The sequence below is a fragment of the Lynx canadensis genome, chromosome B4 (genome assembly GCF_007474595.2).
Source record: "Lynx canadensis isolate LIC74 chromosome B4, mLynCan4.pri.v2, whole genome shotgun sequence".
Lineage (NCBI taxonomy): Eukaryota > Metazoa > Chordata > Mammalia > Carnivora > Felidae > Lynx > Lynx canadensis.
The window spans coordinates 45,154,212-45,166,254 of record NC_044309.1 but is presented as its reverse complement, the minus strand read 5'-3'; the positions used below and the strand labels follow the sequence as shown (position 1 = coordinate 45,166,254).

The 12,043-nt window shown below is 44.5% G+C and overlaps 1 long non-coding RNA gene across 1 annotated transcript; it reads left to right on the top strand.

Annotated features, from left to right (window-relative positions):
- The first annotated feature begins 1,849 nt into the window (after positions 1-1,849).
- Positions 1,850-8,462, top strand: LOC115518572. The gene is made up of 2 exons (XR_003970313.2): positions 1,850-2,046; positions 7,469-8,462. It is a non-coding gene; the product is annotated as an uncharacterized LOC115518572 (long non-coding RNA).
- The last annotated feature ends 3,581 nt before the right edge of the window (positions 8,463-12,043 follow it).

Below are 12,043 nucleotides of genomic sequence, written 5' to 3'. Positions count from 1 at the left end.
GTAAGAAGGCTGTAAAGGACCAAACAGGGAGAGGTGGGGGGAGGTTAGTGGTCCAGATTTACCAAATTCTGCGGCTCTGTCCCTACTCAGCCCCCTTCCCTGCGACCTGGCGGCTGCCCAGCAGCCTACCCTTCTCTGCTACTTATTGCTACCATGAACACAGGAAATGCGGGTGGGTGTCTTCTGATTTCTGACCAAGAATGTGGAAAGTGATGCTGCAGGGGTCAAAAGTAGAGAACTTCCTAAGCCACGGGAGAAGCTGCATTCCCAAGGCATTTGCTGACTGGATTCCGGAAGCAGCGGGAGCAGTAACGGCAGCAGGGGCTCCCCACAAACATCCAAACAAGTGTTAGTCTGTGCAACGTTACCGCCATTGTCCCATGAATACTTTTCCAAACAAGGCTGGAGGCAGGTGGCCCCCTGCCAAGGGCACTGAGCTGCAGGGAGAGGAAGGGTAGGAAGCTGTGCTTTGTGTACTGCTTGCTTATCAAGAGTCATGCTGTTTCCTGTGTTAAGGGAGTCGTGTGGTCCCCGTGGGGCACTAGGAAGCCTTGGATGGGGCCGTGTAATCTTACTTCTTGCCCCTCATTGGGTTCATGCTAGCTCTGTTCATTTCATTATTCATTTCTTGTGTTTTTACTGTGTTCCGGATGGCGTGCTTAATCCTACAGGGCTCATACAGGGGGTAAAGCTGCCTTTGTCCTGACCGTGCTCACAGTCCGCCGTGCGGTTGGGATGCAGGTGGACCAAGCACCCCCTAGACATGCTGAGCAGACACTTGGGCAACTGGAAAAGCAGAGAAACCAAGTTTGGTTAAAAAAAAAAAAAAATGATACGTTTCCTTCCCCAAGCATAAAATCTTTAATTGTAGGAAGCGCACAGGTTATTGTTTAATTTTTAGGACAAATTGTGTAATTTGTAGGTTTTAAGCTGGCCCTGTAGGGGGTGTGAAAAATATGGACGCAATCAACTTCCACTGATCTAATGTGATCAACAGCATTAGGGCGTGCCAAAGGGCCAATGTATTGAGAGCCAGCGGGATCCTGGAAGGTCTTAATGGAGGAGGTGCTAATTGAAGTGGACTTTGATGGACAGGAAGGGGGGGCTGGAGCACGTGATCTCTAAATTCATCCAAACTCTTTCCCGCTGACCGGGCTGCCGCGGTGGCGGGCGGAATGGGGAGGATGCGCCAGGCCAAGGGGACTATTTTGGGAGCGGAGAGGCATGCTGCGGAGTTGAGTTTCCCTTGATGCACACAGCAGGTCAAGGATCTCAGGGCCCGGGCTGGACTAGTTCTGTTGCAGCAGGAAGAGTTCCCTGGACCTCCTTTCCTCTTTTCAGTCTCAGGCACTGTTTCCAACAGGAAAGTCTGGAGAGACCGCTTTCCTTTCCAAAGGGCAGTCTGCCCAGGGGCAAAGGCGGGCTTGCCAGCCTGTACCTGCCGCTGTTCCGGGAGACGAAAACCACTGTAGAGCTTTCTTGTTTGAAGTGCCGCGTGCTCAGCTCGGCTGTCAGTGTTCCTAGACTGCTTCTGTGGACTTAGAGCTGACCTTTAGAGGATGACATTTTTTTTTTTTTTTTTTAAATTTTTTTTTAACGTTTATTTATTTTTGGGACAGAGAGAGACAGAGCATGAACGGGGGAGGGGCAGAGAGAGAGGGAGACACAGAATCGGAAACAGGCTCCAGGCTCCGAGCCATCAGCCCAGAGCCTGACGCGGGGCTCGAACTCACGGACCGCGAGATCGTGACCTGGCTGATGTCGGACGCTTAACCGACTGCGCCACCCAGGCGCCCCTAGAGGATGACATTTGAGCACGCAGAGCCGAGCTTCCTGTGCAAAGTACAATGAGTTCGTGACTGTGTCCAGAGCTACAGACATTCCTATTTGTCCGTGAGTTGCATGACTAATGCGTTTGGCCTGGTTAAGAATGAAGTGGGCACATGAGAACGTTTTCAAGGACATCAGCCGGTGCTGCTTGGACAGAGGAGAGCCACTAGTGAAAATACCCCAAGGCTTCTTCCTGGTGCAGGGCAGACCCTGGTTGTAAGTACGCCCTCGCCCTCAGCATTGCAGCACTTCACGCGCAGGGGTGCAGATCCACACCACCCGACCCAGCTCCCCGTGTGGGGCTGCTCTCCTCTCTCCCGGAGAATCCCTGTCTCTCCCTTTGTGCCCTCACATGTTACTGAAGCTTTCACGCGCATTTTATTCACAAGGTGACGAGGGCTCCTTCCCATCCAAATTCATTTCCTCTTTGCTCTCATTCCTTCTGCCCTGTTTCCGCGAAGGGTGAAAGCCAGTATTATCAACAGAAGGGAATTTATAGGAATTTGAAGGGTTCAGTTCTAAGAGCCCGGTGACCTGCTGAGAGATGTTCTGTGCAGAAAAAGAGGGCTGGTATGTGTAAACAGCTCGTAACAAACTCCACAGAGCAGTTTAAAGGTGAAGATGAGTAGTGTTACTTCTCAAGGAGTTCAAAGATAGAACAATTGCAAGTTTAAAACATATTTAAACCATGTATCCGCCTTGGGAACTTGGAAACATAGTTTTGCAAAATAACTCTGGTGGTCAGTTAGGACAGGAAGAAAAGTGTCAGATGTTAAAAACTGTTAACTGGTCGTGGACCAACATACGTTGTGTCGTGGGGGGAGGGTGTTTTTACATTTGCATTTACACTGTATTGCTTATCTCCATGCCCCCTTTGAATATGCACATTTACTTTGGATTAATATAAGCTTTTCCAGCACATCGTTGTTGTTTGTGAATGCAAAGACTAAGGAAGATAAGCTGATTTGGTAGTAAGGAGCCAATTAGGGCGCCTGGGTGGCTCAGTTGGTTGAGGGGCTGACTTCAGCTCAGGTCATGATCTCCTGGTCTGTGAGGTCGAGCCCCGTGTTCCGGCTCTGTCCTGAGCACTCACAGCCTGCTTCCGATTCTGTGTCTCCTTCTCTCTCTGCCTCTTCCCTTGCTGTCTCTCTCAAAAATAATAAACAAACAAACAAAAAAAGAAGCCAACTGCGTGACCATGGCAATTTAGTTGACTTCTCTCAAAACATCTTTCCTTACTTTTAAAATGAGGACTTTGGACTAAGCATCTTTCCATCTTTAACAATCTGAGATTAACAGAGAGAACCCTATATAGAAGAGTAAATACAGTAGACCCTGGAACACATATGTTTGAACTACACAGGTCTACTTACATGCGATTTTTTTTCAATAAATACAGTACAGTCCTGTAAATGTATTTTCCTTATGATTTTCTTAATGACTTTTTTTTCTGTAGCTTACTTCATTGTAAGAATTTAGTATTTAATACCTGTAACATACAAAATACAGCAAAACCTTGGTTTGCGAGCATAATTTGTTCAGAAAAACATGCTTGTAATCCAAAGCACTCGTATATCAAAGCGAATTTCAAGAACCATTGGTTCAGTGGTGATCACGTGACACTCGGCATCACATACTACTCGTATTGCAAGACATCGCTCGTTTATCAAGTTAAAATTTATTTAAAATGCTTGCTCATCTTGTGGAACACTTGTAGAACACGTTACTAGCAATCCAGGGTTTTGCTATGTGTTAATCGGCTGTTTATCAGTAAGGCTTCTGGTCAACAACAGGCTATTAGGGAGTCAGAAGTTATTCACAGATTTTGGACTGCACATGGGGTTGGTGCTCCTAACCCCCACGTTGTTCAAGGGTCAACTGTACTGTCTTAGGACCCGCTATTGGCTTTGATCCTCACAGCTGTGTGAGCTGAATAAGGTAATTTCTTTCCCCTTGACCCCACTTCATCTGTGAAATTACAAGATTGGCCTCTATATTCTTTGTTGCCCCTTCTGCTGTAATGTTTTGTAATTTTCCTCAGTCAAGGTAGAAGTCTCATCTTCCCTTTCTGTGCATTCTACTCCTGCCTTGTGGGGAAAGGAGAGGAAGCTGAGAGAGGCCTGATATTAGTTACCATTAATTTTTCCTTTCATTTCATTAATCTCTCTCTGTTTTGTCCTGTCTCTTTCCCATCCTCCCCCTCTCCCTCCCTCCCCTAATTTCTCTCCTACTGTTCTTCCAGTTAAGTTTCTGCATAACTGACTTTGCAGACCTAGCTTTCCATAGCAAATCCTGCAACCTGGATGTGGGTGGGGAGAAGGGGTGAAATCCTTAGATCTTTGCTTTGTTTGTTTTTAAAGACAGTTTCCACAAGCCCTGTGATTTGTGGGTAATTAGGCTCTCTAGGCTGTCAACACTTTGAGTCCTGTATTGCCTAGCAATAGGTTTGGCTGAGAGTGATACACAAAGCCTAAAGTGGTAATGGTTTTCAGAACTAGAAGTTTATTTCTTCCTCAGGCAACAGTCCAGGGTTTGCAGCTCACGGCCGAGGTGGCAGCCACAAACCGTGAAGTCCTTAGGATCCCAGGCTCCTTTGGCCCCCATGACCCTCCATCCCTGGAATGTAGCTCTTGACCTTTTGATCCAGGCCCGATAACGTGAATGAAAGGTGAAGAAGGGGCCTGGAAACTGCCACCCTGTGCTTATGCTTGCATCCCATTGGGCAGACATCAGCCAAATGGCCACACCTAGCTGCAAGGGAGGCTGGGAATTGAAGCTTCCTTTCCAGACGGCCATGTAACCAAGCAAAAATTGAGGACTCCATCATCTTGGGAGGGGGAAAATGGGTATTAGGTCCTGGCCACTCCCTCTATAGGCAGTGTCATCACCCAGTAACTCTAAGCCATTCATGCATTTACTCATCTACACACATTTGTGGAGTGCCTGTTCTGTGGTGGGCACTTGATTAGGTGAGGGAACGAGAAAGATAGACAAGGTCCTTTCCCCGAGAAGTCTGCAGTCCAGCGGGCAAAGCAGACATGTGGACAACTGCTCTGAATTGTTATACAAGCACTTATAGACACTTAAACTGTATAAAGTGGTACAGAAAATACTAGGCATGGGTGTAGAAAAGACATAGTTAATTCTAGCTTCAAAAACAGACGGAGGAGGGGTAAGGAAATGCTTCAGAAAGAAAGTCTCCATTAACCTGAGTGTTTAAAGTTCAATTCCTTGGAGGAAGGGAACAAGGCAGCATCTCTACCTTTTTTTCTTGCAGTTTTACTTCCTTTACCGTGACTAATATGTTTTGCTTGTAACCACCTGTATGGAAATAGAACAACTTGGCTCTTGTCCTATTAAAAATGTCACATCCTTGGCTAAGCTCAAGTTACCAACTTGCGTATTCAGACACGTGGCAATTCCTGTGACCTGGCCTCTTAAGAAAATGAGACCAAATAGTTACCAAAGACCATCCACTGCAAAAATACCCAAACCTTAATCCTAGGTAAAGGTTATAGAACATGGCACAACGTAAACCTTGGTGGTAGGGGTGGAGGTGGGGGTGGGGTCTGTAGAAGAGGTAAAACAATTGCTTTCACATGGAGAAATTACTGGGTTCTATACAAATGCAATTGTAAGCAAGATGATGGACTGTGGCTTCACATTTGCTCAATTGTTGAGCCATTTACTGGTCAACTAGTAACAATCAGTTTAAAGAGTTTTTTTGTTCCTAGTTATGATAAGGGGAGTAAAGGCTGAAACTGAGATATTATGTGCATAAAGCTTGATGGTTAGGAAAATATGATTTATTATCCACAGTGTAAAATTTTGAAAGATTAAAAATATGTTCATTTCATCATAAATACTTAAGACTGCTTCAATTCTTTCAGTTAGACCCGCCAAGTTGAACTTCCCAAGTTCAACTTACAAATTCTCCTTCCTCATGAATCTTTGTTGACTGACCAAGTCAGCAGAAGATTCTCCATTTTTTCTGAAGTTTCAAAACATGCATTTTTCTATGTAAGAAACTTATCTTAAGCCTCCTTATGTATTGTTTCTACTTTACAATTTTAAATTCTTTGGAGAACTTTTTTTCAAGTATAAAATTCAATTTTATAAATATGTATTCATTACCTAATCAAGCAAGAGACACTACATGAAGCAGAGGTCTATACATTTTTCCAATGAAGGGCCAGAGAGGAAATATTTGAAAATTTGCCCGCCCCATACCACCTCTGTTGCCTATTCATCTTTCTTTATGTTATTTGTCTAACAACCATTAAAAATGTTAAAAACCGGGGCGCCTGGGTGGCTCAGCGGGTTAAGCAACTGACTCTTGGTTTCGGCTCAGGTCATGATCTCACGAACTCATGGTTTGTGGGTTCGAGCCCCACATCAGGCTCAGCGCTGCTTGGGATTCTTTCTTTCTTCTCTCTGCACCTCCCCTGCTCTCTCTCTCTCTCTCTCTCAAAGTAAATAAATAAACATTAAAAAAAATGTAAAAAAAAAAAAAAACCCATTCTTAGCTGGACCATATAAAAACAGGCTTCATTTGACCTGTGGGCCTTTTTTGCCAACTTCTGAAAAGCCTTGATTTGAAAATCTTACATGTGTATAGCAGTGCCTGGTTGGCTCAGTTGGAGTGTGGGACTCTTGATCGTGGGGTGATGGGTTTGAGTCCTTTGCTGGGTATAGAGATTACTTAAAAAAATAAAATCTTAAAAAGAAAAAAAAAAAAAGAGAAAATCTTCCATACCTACAAATAACTATAATACAAAGCAGGTATGCCAATGCTATTTAAGAGATGTACAAAAATGTGTGGCTACGTAGAATTTGGTCCTTTTCCAGCAATGGCATCATTTACTACACAAGTATGAAGAATCACCCTCAGTACAACGCTCCTTCTGTTCCTCATCCCTTGTATTTTACCTGTCCTCAAGTTCCGTCCATTTTATCTCCTAAATATCTTCCTAGCTGGTCTGCTTCTCTCTACCCCACTGACCACTCCTATAAAATCATCAGCATCCAAGGCTTGGAATACAAAATTCCTAACTAGCACCTCTAAACCCATCCTCATCTGTTTTGCTGCCCTACAAAGGAGATATTGCATCTACTTCCTATTTCTCTTCCCCTTCCTTCTCTTTTCCCCCTCCTCTCACTTCTTTTCATCTTCCTTTCCTGTGGCTTCTTGAACAACTCAATCCTAAGCCACCTGTCATGTAGGAGGAGGTGGGCAGCTTCCGTGGCCCAGTATGTGTGTGTCCGAGCCTGTGTGGGGGGCAGACTGTCCATGTGGGGCAAGAGTGCATCCTGATGCAGGGTGTCAAGCTAAGGAAGACACTCCAGGGCAGGGTGGCCTGGAAGGGGGTGCAGGGCTGGAGCAGGAAGGGGCGGCAGCGAATATGGAAGATGAAGTATAAAAGCTGGGGCTGATCAAATAGGTAAATATGTTGTAAGGAGACTGGATACCAATCTGAGAAGGAAATGACCATACAGAGAGAAATCTGAAATCATTCCAGTGATCCATGGTGGTAGATGGAGTTTGGAGGTACCAGTAAAGTCCTGGTTCAGTAGGTAAGTAGATAGATAGATATAGGTAGAGGTGTAAATGTGATTATGTGTCTGGTTTTGTGTCTAGGCGTATGCGTGTGCTCCTTGGCTCTGTCCAGCGACATGGCCTGACAGCTGCAACAATCCCACAGCCACTAGCCCATCTCACGTCCGGATCTTCACTTCTAAGTACTACTTTCATGTAAAAGACACCAGGACTCCGCAAAGTATTGGCCGAATCCCGGGCTAGGTAGAGAAACCACAAGATGGGACTACGACATCTCGTGGTGCCCCCGAATAAGGCAATATTCAAAGCAAACAATAACAATAACCAAGCCAGCAACAACGAAAACTATGAATAAATGGAAAAAGCTCATGAAGCCAGCTTGAACGGGCACCCGTGCTTTTAGGAAGGCGCCAGGTGCTTCTGACGCAAGTGTGGTCTGTGGACTTCACTTGAAAAACCGCACGTCCAGCCTCTGAGTGCCTCTTTTATCTCCTGTCCCATTTTTCTTCGTTTCCTTCCTTTGTGCTGCCTGGGCTACCGTGGTTCTATGTTGGCTGACCTGCTTTCAGATGATTAGGAAAGTCAACAGTGACCTGTTTGCAGAGTATTTTTAATAGAGTGGAATTCTGTGAAAAACAGAGTGCAGTGGACTGAAGAACGGACAGGGTCAGAAGCAGTTGGAGAGTTTGTTCTCGAAACGACAGGAGGGGAAGAAAATATGTGCAGACACACTGGGAAGGTTTGAGGTGGAACGGTGAGACCTTCCGGGACTAGGAGCTGGAAGGGCCCACATGATCGAGAATGGAGACGGTGGTGGGAATCCCGCCATAAGAGACAACATGGATGGATCTTGAAGGCGTTATGCTAAGAGGAAAAAGTCCAAGAAAGACAAGTACTGTATGAGCTCATTTACATGTGGAATCTTAAAAAAAAAGAACCCCAACTCATAGAAACAGATTGGTGGTTGCCTGGGTGAAGGTCGGTGGGGAAGGAGAATGGGCAAAATGGACAAAATCGGTCAAAAGGTACAAATTTCAATAGTAATGTGGAGCACCTAGGTGGCCCAGTCGGTTAAGCATCCAACTCTTGATTTCAGCTCAGGTCAGGATCTTACAGTTTGTGAGTTCGAGCCCTGTGTCAAGCTCTGGGCTGTAGCACAGAGCCTTCTTGGGCTTCTCTCTCCCTCTTTCTCTGCCTCTCTCTCTCTCTGCCTCTCTCAAAGTAAGTAAATAAACACTAAAAAAAAAAAAATAAAAGCCAGAAAAAATAGATGGGGGGGGGGTCAACAATAAAAAGAGACCTAGGAAATACATCAATTCGTCACAAAGTTTGGGACTTATTTTGATCACAATTCAAACAAATAAATGGGTAACCTTTTAAGAGAATCAGAGAAATGTGAACATTTCTGCTTAATGAAGCTAAGCAATTATTAATGTTTTAGGTGAGATAGCAAAGATCAAATAGACTCTATTCTGTTTCATTGATCTGGATGCCTACATTTATTGTCAGTTTTATGCTGTATCAGTTACTGTAGCTTCATTTGATTTAGCAGCAAACACAAAAAATTTAAGTCCCTCAAGTTTTAAATAAGATACAAAACACAGAAACTACAAAAGAAAAAAAAAAGAGCTAAACTGGATTTCAGCAAAATAAAAACTTCTGTCCTTTGAACACCACGTTAAGAAGCTGAAAAGATAAGTCACCGATGGGGAGAGAATATTTGCAAAACACAGGTCTTAAACATGAAAAAGGCTGCTGTCCAGAAGATAGGAATAAGACCTACCACTTAATAATAAGACAAACAATCCAGTTTAAACATGGGGAAAAGGTCTGAACAGACCCTGAGTTAAAGGTGATGACTAAGTCCATGAAAAGACACTCCACATTTTTAGTCACTGAGGAAATGGAAGTTTGAGCCACAATGAGATACCATGACATACTGAGCAGTGTGACAAGGATTAAGAAGAGACACAATAGCAGGGCGCCTGGGTGGCTCAGTCGGTTGAGCGTCCGACTTCAGCTCAGGTCACGATCTCACAGTTCGTGAGTTCGAGCCCAGCGTCGGGCTCTGTGCTGACAGCTCAGAGCCTGGAGCCTGCTTCCGATTCTGTGTCTCCCTCTCTCTCTGCCCCTTCCCTGCTCATGCTCTGTCTCTCCCTGTCTCAAAAATAAATAAAAACATTAAAAAATTCTTTTAAAAAAGAAGAGAGATAATAGCACTGTTGGGGAGGAGGAAGGACTGGAGCCCTTACGAACTTCCGGTGTGAATACAAAATGGTAGAGCCGCTTGGGAAAAATGGTTTTGTGGTTATTTATAAAATTAAACGTAAAACTTCCGTATGACCCATCAACCCCATTCTCAAAGGAAATGAAACTGTTTACGACATCATTCGTTCATAAGAGCCACAAACCAGGAATAATCTCAATGTCCATCAGCTGGTCAGAGTATAGACAAACTGTGGTCCATCCATTCGCTGGCATACTTTACTAATAAAAAGGAGCAAACTACAGATCCCTGCAACAACAGGGATAAACCGTAAGAGCATTTTGTTAAGTCAGAGCGGTCGGACCCCAAAGAGTAAGTACTATATGATCCCATTCATGTGACATTCTGGAAAAGGCAAAACTCTAACACCAGAAATCAGATAATGGGAGCGAGGAGTTGGGAGTAGGGGGTAGGGATTAATTTTTAAGACAAGGGAACCCTTTGGGGTGATAAAAATTGTATCTTAATTGTGATGGCGTTTGAACAACCCGCATTCAAGTGTCAAAAACTCATCAGGCTGTCCTCTTTAAAAAGGTAAATGTTATTGTATGTAAATTATAACTCAAGAAACTCACTTTAAAAGATAATGAACAAAATGGAACCGAGCACAGCTGTTCTATATCCTCCAGTAGCCTTACTAGGACAATTTCTGTGCTAATTGTTTTTCATATGGCTTCAAATTATTCACGTCTGCCTTTTGTGTTTCATTGAGGCCACAGCTATAGATTTACTTGGTGAGGAAAGAGAATCGGGAAGGAAAAATGAGAAACATTCTCAGGCTGGATACTTGGAATTAAAACCTGAAAACAGTTTTCGCAGAAAAGGAGTCTGACCTGTTGAACAACCTACATGCCGGTGAAATTTATGAGGGTCCCACCCACTGTTGACTAAATAAATGAAGTAGAAATGTTCCAGCTGGCTGTGATGGCCACTGTATATGCTGTTTCACATTCTACAGAAAGTACTAGACACAAGTAGCTGTAATAAATTGTAAATCGTAAAGCAGTGACTTCTTAACAGGAGACGCTTTATCTGTAACCTTCAGCTCTCCTTCAGGGCTCCGTCTTCTTTTCATTTCGGATAGGAAAATGCACAACCTGAGACCCTGGGGGTGTCATGGCATGTTTCCTCCAACAGAGCGGGCCCCCCAAGAAAAGAATGTTCAACACAAAGGAATTTCCAGTTACTGATCGCTTGTCACTTCAGTGAGGGAGGAATGGCCTGACCAGGATCCCCACTGATGCCTTGAATCAGGTTATCCAGGCCTCGTCTACAGGAAATTTTGCGTTTCCATCCAGTGAGTGCTTGTTACGTGTCGGAGCTTACAAAAGATGGTAATGAAACACGGATGGCCCGGAATACGTCTCATCTACTAGCTCTGATCATGGGCACTGTGATTTGATAGCTTTCGTTGTAGCCCTGGGGTTGGTTAATGGGTTTGGTTAACTTGGGGTCTGTGCTCCTATGTTAATTTAAGCCTCTACCCTGTCTCTGACTTCATACTCTCCTCTGGTGATGGGATTCTCTTCCACAGCTTCATCTACCACCAAAATGCTGACAATTATCAAACTCCATCCTGAGTCAAGAACCATGCATCCGACCGAGGCCTGGCACCTCCAGGGGAAAGTCCCACAGACCCGAGCGTACCATGTGTGATTACTGTTATATTCCTTATCTGAGTGATGGCTCAGAGATCAACCCCATTACGAGCGTCAGAAAATTGCGATGCATTTATCTCTCTTCCCTTTCTTTAGCCCTTATATTTAATCAGACTCTGAAACCTGGAAAGTCTAACTCGCTTCGTATTTTTAAAACATTTCGTTCCATCCTCAGTATACGGCCTTCTTCCTGGCTACTATTATCTCTTACTCAGATGACTGACCCACTCTTCTACCTAATCTACCTGCCTGTGCTGGACATTTGCCTTTTTTTCTTTCTTTTTTTTTTTTTTTTTTTTTTTTTCGTTCCAGAATCTAGCTCCTCGATTCCTATTTTGGGGATCTTCTGGTCTCCCAATATGCATTCCCCTCCTCCATAGGAACAGAATCTTAACTATCTGGCCACACAGAATCCTGACTTACACGTGTCAGGTTTTTTTTTCAGTGCCGCGTGGCTGCGTCACCGTGTTCCGGAAGATGGCTTGTAAGGAAAAGTGAGATACGCAACTTCCAAGTTGGGCCCTGAAAAGAAAGTAGCGTGACATCTCACTTCATTTTCTTTCTTCCCGTGGCTGGAATGGAAAAGTGATGGTGGGAACTTGGGCAGCTCTTTTGGACCACAAACAGAAAGCAGGCGGGCGGGGGCACCTGGGGGCTCAATGGGTTAGGCCTCGACTTCAGCCTCAGGTCACGATCTCACGGTTCGTGAGTTCGAGCCCCACGTCGGGCTCT